The sequence below is a fragment of the Siphateles boraxobius genome, unplaced genomic scaffold, assembly GCF_051911475.1.
Source record: "Siphateles boraxobius isolate OS27281-9 unplaced genomic scaffold, OSU_SipBor_1 248, whole genome shotgun sequence".
In the NCBI taxonomy this organism is placed as follows: domain Eukaryota; kingdom Metazoa; phylum Chordata; class Actinopteri; order Cypriniformes; family Leuciscidae; genus Siphateles; species Siphateles boraxobius.
Genome location: NW_027508864.1, coordinates 33,614 through 44,102, shown reverse-complemented (window position 1 = coordinate 44,102; position 10,489 = coordinate 33,614).

The window sequence follows — 10,489 nt, the reverse complement described above, 5'->3', positions numbered from 1 at the left end:
CTATTATAGAAACTCATAAATGTGGAAGGCGAGGACCAGCCGGCCGCATCACAAATATCACTAATGGGAATGCCAGATGACAAAGCCCATGACGAGACATACCTCTGGTCGTATGGGCCTTGATACCTATAGGGCAAACTTGACCCGCTACGGTATAAGCCATAGAAATAGCATCCACTATCCATCTAGACAGTCTTTGCTTAGTGACTGGATCCCCCTTGGATCTACCACCAAAGCAGACAAAAAGCTGTTCTGATTGTCTAAAAGACGCAGAAAGCTCCCGATAGATTCTCAGCGCTCAGACAGGGCAGAGAAGATTAACCTCTCCATCCTCTGCAGAAGGAGGGAGGGCTGATAATGTCACCACCTGTGCTCTGAACAGTGTTGAGAGCACTTTAGGAACGTAACCATGTCTGGGCTTGAGGATGACTCTGGAGTCATCTGGACCCAACTCCAAACATGCAGGGCTCACAGAGAGCGCCTGCAGATCTCCCACTCGTTTGATAGATGCCAACGCCATAAGGAGAGCGGTCTTCAGCGAGAGGGTTTTTAGATCAACCGATTGGAGCGGTTCGAAAGGCGGACCTTTCAGAGCCCCCAGGACCGTGGAGAGGTCCAGAGGCGGCACAGACGGAGGCCTGGAGGGGTTCATTCTCCTCGCACCTTTCAGGAATCTTACGACCAGGTCGTTTCTTCCCAGTGACTGGCCAGCCGTCAGAACATGATGTGCTGCTATGGCTGCCACATACACTTTGAGCGTGGACGGGGAGCAACCCGCGTCCAGCAGCTCCTGTAAGAATGAGCGAACCACTGATATCACACATGACTCTGGGTCAGCCTGATTTTTCGAGCACCAGCTGGAAAAACCTGACCATTTTGAAGCATACAGGCGCCGAGTCGACGGGGCCCTGGCTTCAGATATAGTGCTTAAAACCTTCTCAGGAAGGTCCTTGGGTACCCGTTGAGGGGCCAAACATGAAGGGCCCATAAATCGGGTCTCGGATGCCACAATGTCCCGTTCACCTGTGTGAGGAGGTCTTTCCTCAGTGGGACAGGCCATGGGATTGTGTCCGATAACTGAACTAGTTCCGGGAACCACGATCTGGTTTTCCAGAGAGGGGCCACCAGAAGGACTGGGCACCCGCTCTCTCTGACTCGTTTGATGACTTGTGGAATCATCGAGACGGGGGGGGGGAAAGGCATAAAAGGGACGGTTGGGCCAGACATGGGCCAGCGCGTCCCTGTTCTTCGAGAAGAACAATTTGCAGTGGGTGTTGATTCTCGAGGCGAAAAGGTCGATTTCGGCCTCGCCAAACACCTTCCATATTAGACTGACCGTCTGTGGGTTCAGGGACCACTCGCCGAGGGGAGTGTTGTCCCATGAAAGCATATTCGCGCCCACATTCTGGACGCCCGGGATATGCGCTGCTCTCAGAGAGCTCAGGTTGGTTTGTGCCCATATAGAGGAGGTCTCTCGCCATCGCATACAGGTTCCCTGACCTGATGCCCCCCTGGCGATTCATGTAGGCCACCACTGACGTATTGTCTGTGCGGACTAAGACGTAGTGACCTCTGAGGTTCGACAGAAATGCCTTCAGGGCCAACCCAACTGCTTTCATCTCCAGACAGTTGATATGTAAGCTCTGCTCCGTGCTCGACCAGAGGCCGGATGCAGGCATGCCCTCGTGCAGCGCTCCCCAACCCAGGTTGGACGCATCTGTAAGAACCACTTTCCTCCTGGAAATTGTTCCCATTGTCACCCCCTCGTGGTGCCAGTTCTGAGCCCGCCAGGGAATCAGGGTTCTTAAACAACCGTGATTCACCATAACGCGCAAGCTGCCTGACTGCCATGCATGAGTTGGCCCACAGCGTTTCAGCCAATGCTGCATCGGGCGCATGCGCAGTAATCCCATGCGGAGTACTGGCGATGCTGCTGCCATGAGACCAAGCAGTTTCTGAAATTTCTTCAGTTGCGCGCGCTCGCGCAATCTGAAAGTGCCTGCAAGCGCTCGCACCGAGAGCGCGCGCTCTGTGTGAGTCACGCTGTCATAGCTCTCGAGTCTAAAACTGTGCCCAGAAGGATCATGCTCTGGCTGGGGGTTAGTTTGCTTTTTGAAACATTGATTGTGAAACCCAGGCATTTTAGATGGCCGAGAATCAAATCCCTGTGAGCTAATAGCTCGATTCTCGACTGTGCCCGCACCAGCCAGTCGTCGAGATAATTTAACATGCGCACTCCCTGAAATCTCAGAGGAGAAAGCGCTGCATCCACACACTTCGTGAATGTACGGGGTGCCAACGATAGACCGATCGGCAGAACGGTGTATTGATAAGCCCGGCCCTTGAAGGCGAATCTCAAGAATGGCCTGTGACGAGGATTTATTTGAATGTGAAAGTAAGCATCTTTCAGATCCATTGTGACAAACCAATCCCCCGGGCGCACTTGCGCGAGGATATGTTTGATAGTTAACAATTTGAACGGCCGTCTCATGAGAGCTTTGTTCAAATGTCTCAAATCTAGAATGGGTCTGAGACCGCCGTCTTTTTTCGGAATCAGAAAATAGCGGCTGTAAAAACCCATATTTTTTAGCGCGGGGGGGACTAATTCTATCGCCCCTTTGCTAATAGATTTTGTACTTCGGTGCGAAGCACGTGACCCACGTTGCTTCTCACCGAAGTCTCGAGAACCGCCTGAAATTCCGGGGGTCTGCGAGCGAATTGGAGCGAGTAACCTCGCTTTATAGTGTTTATGACCCAACTCGACACATCGGGGACAGCTTGCCAGGCTAGAACCCGTGTGGCTAGGGCTTGACACACTGATTGGGGCTGGTCGCCTAACGTAGGGGGACCTGATACCCTTATATTGTGATTTGTGCACACATTGAGTATTGGACTGACTGTACAAGCATTTGCGCGTGGGGAAGTCAGTGTTACAACAGGGGAGGGGCCGCCTAGTGAAGGGGGACCGTGAACCCATATATTGTGATTTGTGCACACATTGAATGTTGGACTGACTGCACAAGCATTTGCGTGTGGGGAAGTCAGTGTTACAACGGGGGAGGGGCCACCTAGTGAAGGGGGACCGTGAACCCATATATTGTGATTTGTGCACACATTGAATGTTGGACTGACTGCACAAGCATTTGCGTGTGGGGAAGTCAGTGTTACAACAGGGGAGGGACCGCCTAGTGAAGGGGAACCGTGAACCCATGTGTTGTGCTTGTGAAACTGATAGTTAACATTTTGAACGGCCGTCTCATGAGAGCTTTGTTCAAATGTCTCAGATCTAGAGTGGGTCTGAGGCCGCCGTCATTTTTCGGAATTAGAAAATAGCGGCTGTAAAAACCCGTATGTTTTAGCACAGGGGGGACTAATTCTATCACCCCTTTTGCTAATGAATTCTGTACATCGGTGCGAAGCATGTGACCCACGTTGCTTCTCACTGAAGTCTCGAGAACCGCCTGAAACTTTGGGGGTCTGCGAGCGAATTGGAGCGAGTTGCCTCGCTTTATAGCGTTTATAACTCAACTCAACACATCGGGGATAGCTTGCCAGGCTATAACCCGTGTGGCTAGGGCTTGACACACTGATTGGGACGGGCCGCCTAACATAGGGGGACCTGATGCCCTTATATTGTGATTTTTGCACACATTGAGTGTTGGACTGACTGTACAAGCATTTGCGCGTGGGGAAGTCAGTGTTACAACAGGGGAGGGGCCGCCTAGTGAAGGGGGACCGTGAACCCATATATTGTGATTTGTGCACACATTGAATGTTGGACTGACTGCACAAGCATTTGCGTGTGGGGAAGTCAGTGTTAAAACAGGGGAGGGGCCGCCTAGTGAAGGGGGACCGTGAACCCATATATTGTGATTTGTGCACACATTGAATGTTGGACTGACTGCACAAGCATTTGCGTGTGGGGAAGTCAGTGTTACAACAAGGGAGGGGCCGCCTAGTGAAGGGGGACCGTGAACCCATGTGTTGTTCTCGTGTGCTTTATTTGGGTCGCCGTGAAAACGGCGTTTGTTTGCAAAGACGCGCTCACTGCTGCGGGCCTGTTTACAATAATAAAATCCCCAGCCGCCTGAACTGTACAGGGGGCTGTGGGAATTTTTGCTGGCTTCTTTGAGGGTGGTCCGGCAAGCGCGGGACACGTGCCCTCTCTTTCCTTTGCGTGCTAGGACGGCTTTGGCGGGAAGCGTTCGGCATCAGCCGCAGGGCGGGGCTGAGAGGCCTGTTTCGCCGGCTTTGCTGGTCGGCGCCAGCTAGCACGGTTAGTTCCACTCGAGCTCGAGGTCCGCGACGGCCTGTGTTAGGATCCGAAACATTTCAGCGTCGGAGTTAGTCCTGCCTCGCTGGGTCCGCCGAAAGAGACGAGGCCCGCCACGTGGTGTTGGGGGGGCGCTGATCTCCCTCGAACGGGACCGGAGATGACTGAGCTGGAGTGAGTGAAGCACGCGGGGACGTGGCCGGCGTGCATTCACAAACGTCCGTGCTCTCTGGATGCCGTTGGCTGCGGCGCTTCTTCTTCCTCGGCTGAAGTAGGGCCGGAGAAGGGAGCGCGGGTGATGCGGCGCCGCCGTCTCGAGAGAGAGCTAACGTTAGCCGAGTTCGCAGCACGGAGATAGGCATGCTCGCGCAGGCCGCACATCCGCCGACAGAGAGTGCATTCTCTGCGTGGTAGAGTCCCAGGCATGAAATGCAGCTCGCGTGTTCGTAGGCCTCGCATGACACGAGGCATATGGAACAACGCTGATACAGATATAAACACATAATAAACAGATATTGAAAAGGATATCGCCGGATAGCCACAGGAGAGACGGCGTCAGGAGAAACACGGTTGAGATGTGTAGTCTGCTGAACTGTAACTCGCTCAGGCTGAAGGCTTGTTCGACGGCGAAGGCTCAATAAATGGTCAGAGACGTGAAGTTTGTCGCTGAAGGAGTAAAATCTGCTATAATGGCGAATTCGGGGACTATTATAGACTGAGGCACAAAAAGTATTCTGGTCGCTTGATAAACTTAAGTTTGAGTCACTTGGACTATTTTAACGATGTCTTTAATAACTTTCTGGGCCGACAGATATCAATTACTTAGAAGCCTATAGAGGAGTGATCCAGCTCTCAGATTTAATCAAATTAATAATATTCAAAAATATCTTAATTCGTGTTCCGAAGAACGAAGGTCTTACGGGGTTGAACCAAGGTTATTTTCGTAAACGGAAACTGAAACTAAGACTAAAACTTTTGGTCAAAAAACATTTTCATAAACTGAAATAAAATTAAAAATTCATAATAAATGAAAGACTAAAACTAAACAAAACTAACAACAGTTACTGAAAAACTAACTGAAATAAAATAATAATTAGCAAAAATAAATAATCGTTTTCGTAATTAATAAGCTCTTTACTTTGGCGGAAAATCTGACCTGCGGCTGTTTAAGGAAATGCCTGATATGGCGCTTCATACGTGAAGAAGTTTCTGAGGCGATTAACCGCTGTCCTGCTGTGACGCGCTCAATGAAGGACCGTAACGTAGAACACATGGCTAGTTATAAGCGCTGTTCATAAAGGATGCGTCTGTTGCAGTGGAATGGGAAATAACACAAGGAAATAAGAGGCAAGTTGGACTTCTTTTAACTTGAGCGCAGCATTTTTAGAATGCCGTTTCATTTGCGAGACGCGGGTGCGACAGCAAAACAAGTCCGTCAAGCACAAAAAAACTTTAATTTAGACTTCTAGGCTAAAGTAGGCTACTGTATGTTTCAGATGTCATGTTTTCATGAAGGTTGACAGGGTGAAAGGTGCATTTAATATTTAACCACGTTGAGACATTTCCCCGCAATGTTTGGAATACCAGGACACGACACACACACACACACACACACACACACACACACACACACACACACACACACACACACACACACACACACACACACACACACACAGACTGATCCACTATCTTTGTGGGGACTCTCCATAGACGTAATGTTTTTATACTGTAGCCTCAAACAAACTGTATATTCTGTCTCCTTACAGTACACTAACCCAACCCCTAACCCTAACCCATCACCCAACTTTCTGCATTTTTACATTTTCAAAAAAAAAATTTTTTGTTTGATTTATAAGCTTGTGTACCTCAATTTAGGTCCTCACAGTGACACGAGTCCCCATGAGTCTGTGTGCATTCAGGTTTAAGTCTCCACCAGGATAGAAACACACACACACACACACACACACACACACACACACACACACACACACACACACACACAGGGGGGTGTTATGTACCAGTTAGGGTTAGGGTCACTGCTCCCTGCTCCCTACGCAGTTCACTGCTCCCTGTTCCCTACGCAGTTCCCTGCTCCCTACGCAGTTCACTGCTCCCTGTTCCCTACGCAGATCACTGCTCCCTGTTCCCTACGCAGATCACTGCTCCCTGTTCCTTACGCAGATCACTGCTCCCTGTTCCTTACGCAGTTCACTGCTCCCTGTTCCCTACGCAGTTCACTGCTCCCTGTTCCCTACGCAGATCACTGCTCCCTGTTCCCTACGCAGATCACTGCTCCCTGTTCCTTACGCAGATCACTGCTCCCTGTTCCTTACGCAGTTCACTGCTCCCTGCTCCCTACGCAGTTCACTGCTCCCTGTTCCCTACGCAGATCACTGCTCCCTGCTCCCTACGCAGTTCACTGCTCCCTGCTCCCTACGCAGTTCACTGCTCCCTGCTCCCTACGCAGTTCACTGCTCCCTGTTCCCTACGCAGATCACTGCTCCCTGTTCCTTACGCAGTTCACTGCTCCCTGTTCCCTACGCAGTTCACTGCTCCCTGCTCCCTACGCAGTTCACTGCTTCCTGTTCCCTACGCAGATCACTGCTCCCTGTTCCTTACGCAGTTCACTGCTCCCTGTTCCCTACGCAGTTCACTGCTCCCTGTTCCCTACGCAGTTCACTGCACTGTTCCCTACGCAGATCACTGCTCCCTGTTCCCTACGCAGTTCACTGCACTCGGTTCCTTACGCAGTTCACTGCTCCCTGTTCCCTACGCAGATCACTGCTCCCTGTTCCCTACGCAGATCACTGCTCCCTGCTCCCCACGCAGATCACTCCTCCCTGTTCCCTACGCAGATCACTGCTCCCTGTTCCCTACGCAGTTCACTGCTCCCTGCTCCCCACGCAGTTCACTGCTCCCTGTTCCCTACGCAGTTCACTGCTCCCTGCTCCCTACGCAGATCACTGCTCCCTGTTCCCTACGCAGATCACTGCTCCCTGCTCCCCACGCAGATCACTCCTCCCTGTTCCCTACGCAGATCACTGCTCCCTGTTCCCTACGCAGTTCACTGCTCCCTGCTCCCCACGCAGTTCACTGCTCCCTGTTCCCTACGCAGATCACTGCTCCCTGCTCCCTACGCAGTTCACTGCTCCCTGCTCCCTACGCAGTTCACTGCTCCCTGTTCCCTACGCAGTTCACTGCTCCCTGTTCCCTACGCAGTTCACTGCTCCCTGTTCCCTACGCAGTTCACTGCTCCCTGCTCCCTACGCAGATCACTGCTCCCTGCTCCCTACGCAGATCACTGCTCCCTGTTCCCTACGCAGTTCACTGCTCCCTGTTCCCTACGCAGTTCACTGCTCCCTGTTCCTTACGCAGTTCACTGCTCCCTGTTCCCTACGCAGTTCACTGCTCCCTGTTCCCTACGCAGTTCACTGCTCCCTGTTCCCTACGCAGTTCACTGCTCCCTGTTCCCTACGCAGTTCACTGCTCCCTGTTCCCTACGCAGTTCACTGCTCCCTGTTCCCTACGCAGTTCACTGCTCCCTGTTCCCTACGCAGTTCACTGCTCCCTGTTCCTTACGCAGTTCACTGCTCCCTGTTCCTTACGCAGTTCACTGCTCCCTGTTCCCTACGCAGTTCACTGCTCCCTGTTCCCTACGCAGTTCACTGCTCCCTGTTCCTTACGCAGTTCACTGCTCCCTGTTCCTTACGCAGTTCACTGCTCCCTGTTCCCTACGCAGTTCCCTGCTCCCTGTTCCCTACGCAGTTCACTGCTCCCTGTTCCTTACGCAGTTCACTGCTCCCTGTTCCCTACGCAGTTCACTGCTCCCTGTTCCTTACGCAGTTCACTGCTCCCTGTTCCTTACGCAGTTCACTGCTCCCTGTTCCTTACGCAGTTCACTGCTCCCTATTCCCTACGCAGTTGGGAAGTAATTTAATAGTAGTAATTCAATCTTTATATATTTTAGGCAAGGCAAGTTTCATAGCACATTTCATACACGGTGGTAATTCAAAGTGTTTTTAAAGCACTGAATCGCTATCAAATGAATTAGATGAATTCGATTCTTAGCATTTTTAATTGATTATTGACCGAAAACAACAATTCACAATTCAAAAATTCGTTTCACGATCAATGCATAGAGAGAATGAGTGAATCGTTACACCTCCCTAGTAAATTGTCATATTTAAAGTGCCGTGTGGTAACTGTCTGTTGTGATGTTTAATATGAAAATAAACATAATTTGTAAAATCTAATATGACCAAATTGCGTTTATTTACGTATACTAATATTATACCGTGCTCATGTAGTGAGCACTGCATAGGGACCCTGTCAGTGCAGCTCAGTTCATGAATCTCTCTCCTTAAATACAGTTGGTTCTTTCTTAAGTGAACTTTAACAGTTGGGGAATAAATTTGCATGTGTGACAGTACATCAGATCCGTGCATCAGCTCTTAAAGAGATAGTTCACCCAAAAATGTAAATTCTGTCAGTAATTACTCTCCCTCATGTTGTTCAACCCCTGTAAATCCTTTGTTCATCTTCGGAACACGAATTAAGATATTTTTGATTAAATCTGAGAGCTGGATCACTCCTCCATAGGCTTCTAAGGGATTGAAACTTGCCAGCCTACGTCAGACGTAGGCTCACTATTGGCCGACGCTGGTCATGTGTGTGTGAGATGCGTGTGACGTACAACACAGAAGCGCTGCGCTGTTACACTAGTGAACTCACTCGACGCCCACAGAGAAGGAAATGAATAGTTGAAATTAAAATTGTTATTTTTGGGGTTTTTTGCGCACAAAAAGTATTCTCGTCGTTTGATAAACTTAAGATTGAGCCACTGTAGTCACTTGGACTATTTTAACGATGTCTTTAATAACTTTTCAGGGCCGGCAAGTTCAATCCCTTAGAAGCCTATGGAGGAGTGATCCAGCTCTCAGATTTAATCACAAATATCTTAATTCGTGCTCCGAAGATGAACGAAGGTCTTACGGGGTTGAACAACATGAGGGAGAGTAATTACTGACAGAATTATCATTTTTGGGTGAACTTTCCCTTTAAAGTGGAAGCAGCCTAATAAACCCGCTGCAGTGTGTCATCAATGTTAACAATTAAAGACAAAGAAAATTACTCCCTGCTCTTTAGTAGAGGTAGTAGGATTACTCTATATTTAATTAATACAGTGAAGACTACAGTGTTTTACATTTGCTTTTGTTATTATTTTTATTTTATTATTTAATATAAAAATATACAAAATAACACAAAGTGAAAATAAAGTGACATTTTGGGGTTATGGAAATAACAGTTAACATGGTGAATGCACAATACTAACATGAACTGTTTATGATACACGGAAACTGCTCTTGATATTTACAATGAACATCATACCTTCATACAAACCCTTTCCAGCTAACACGCAACGTACCAGTTAGGAAATGTATTTATACTTTTATTTTGAGACTTACTAATTTTGACAACATAACTACAACGTTGCATGCTTATAGTTTCTTTTGCGCTGTATAAATAGTGAAGATATACAGGGCGCGCCGCCGCAATTAAAGAGTGCGCACTACGAGCACAGTATAACGGCTAACAGGACAGGAAAGGTCCTTGTCTGAGGTGAGATTTTTTTTATTTGTAACGAAAAATAACGTTAGAATAATGACACTGACAAATAACCTGACAACATCTCATCTGACCGCTGATGAATCAGGAAAACACGTTTTTTGATCTGATGGAAGTGAGTGACCCACTCAGAAGGGTCTTGCGACCCACCAGATGAGAAACACTGCTCTAAGCTGTTCCTAATCATCTAATAATAGAGTGAATGGAATATGTTGCACATGTTGCCAAAAAATAGTTGTCCGTTCATGGTACTTTCTTATCTGTTGATTTTAATACTTAACATAGGCCTACATTGCTGTTAAGAATAGCTAAAATACCCCCTTGAGTCTGTTTAAAGCCTTCTATTTGTCATGTTGTCATTTATTTTGGCCATCGGTATTGGTGATGGCTATTGGTCGATACTTGTTTCAGTGATCGGTGATCAGACCCTAAAATCCTGATTGGAGAACCCTTAACAAAATATGTAAAGGGGGATTCTGCCAGGATCAGAATTGGGAAGCACTGTTTTAAAAGAAGTGTTCCATCAAACTCAAAGATAATACATTGTTTTGTCTATTGTTTGTCTATGGAGAACAAATAATACTATCA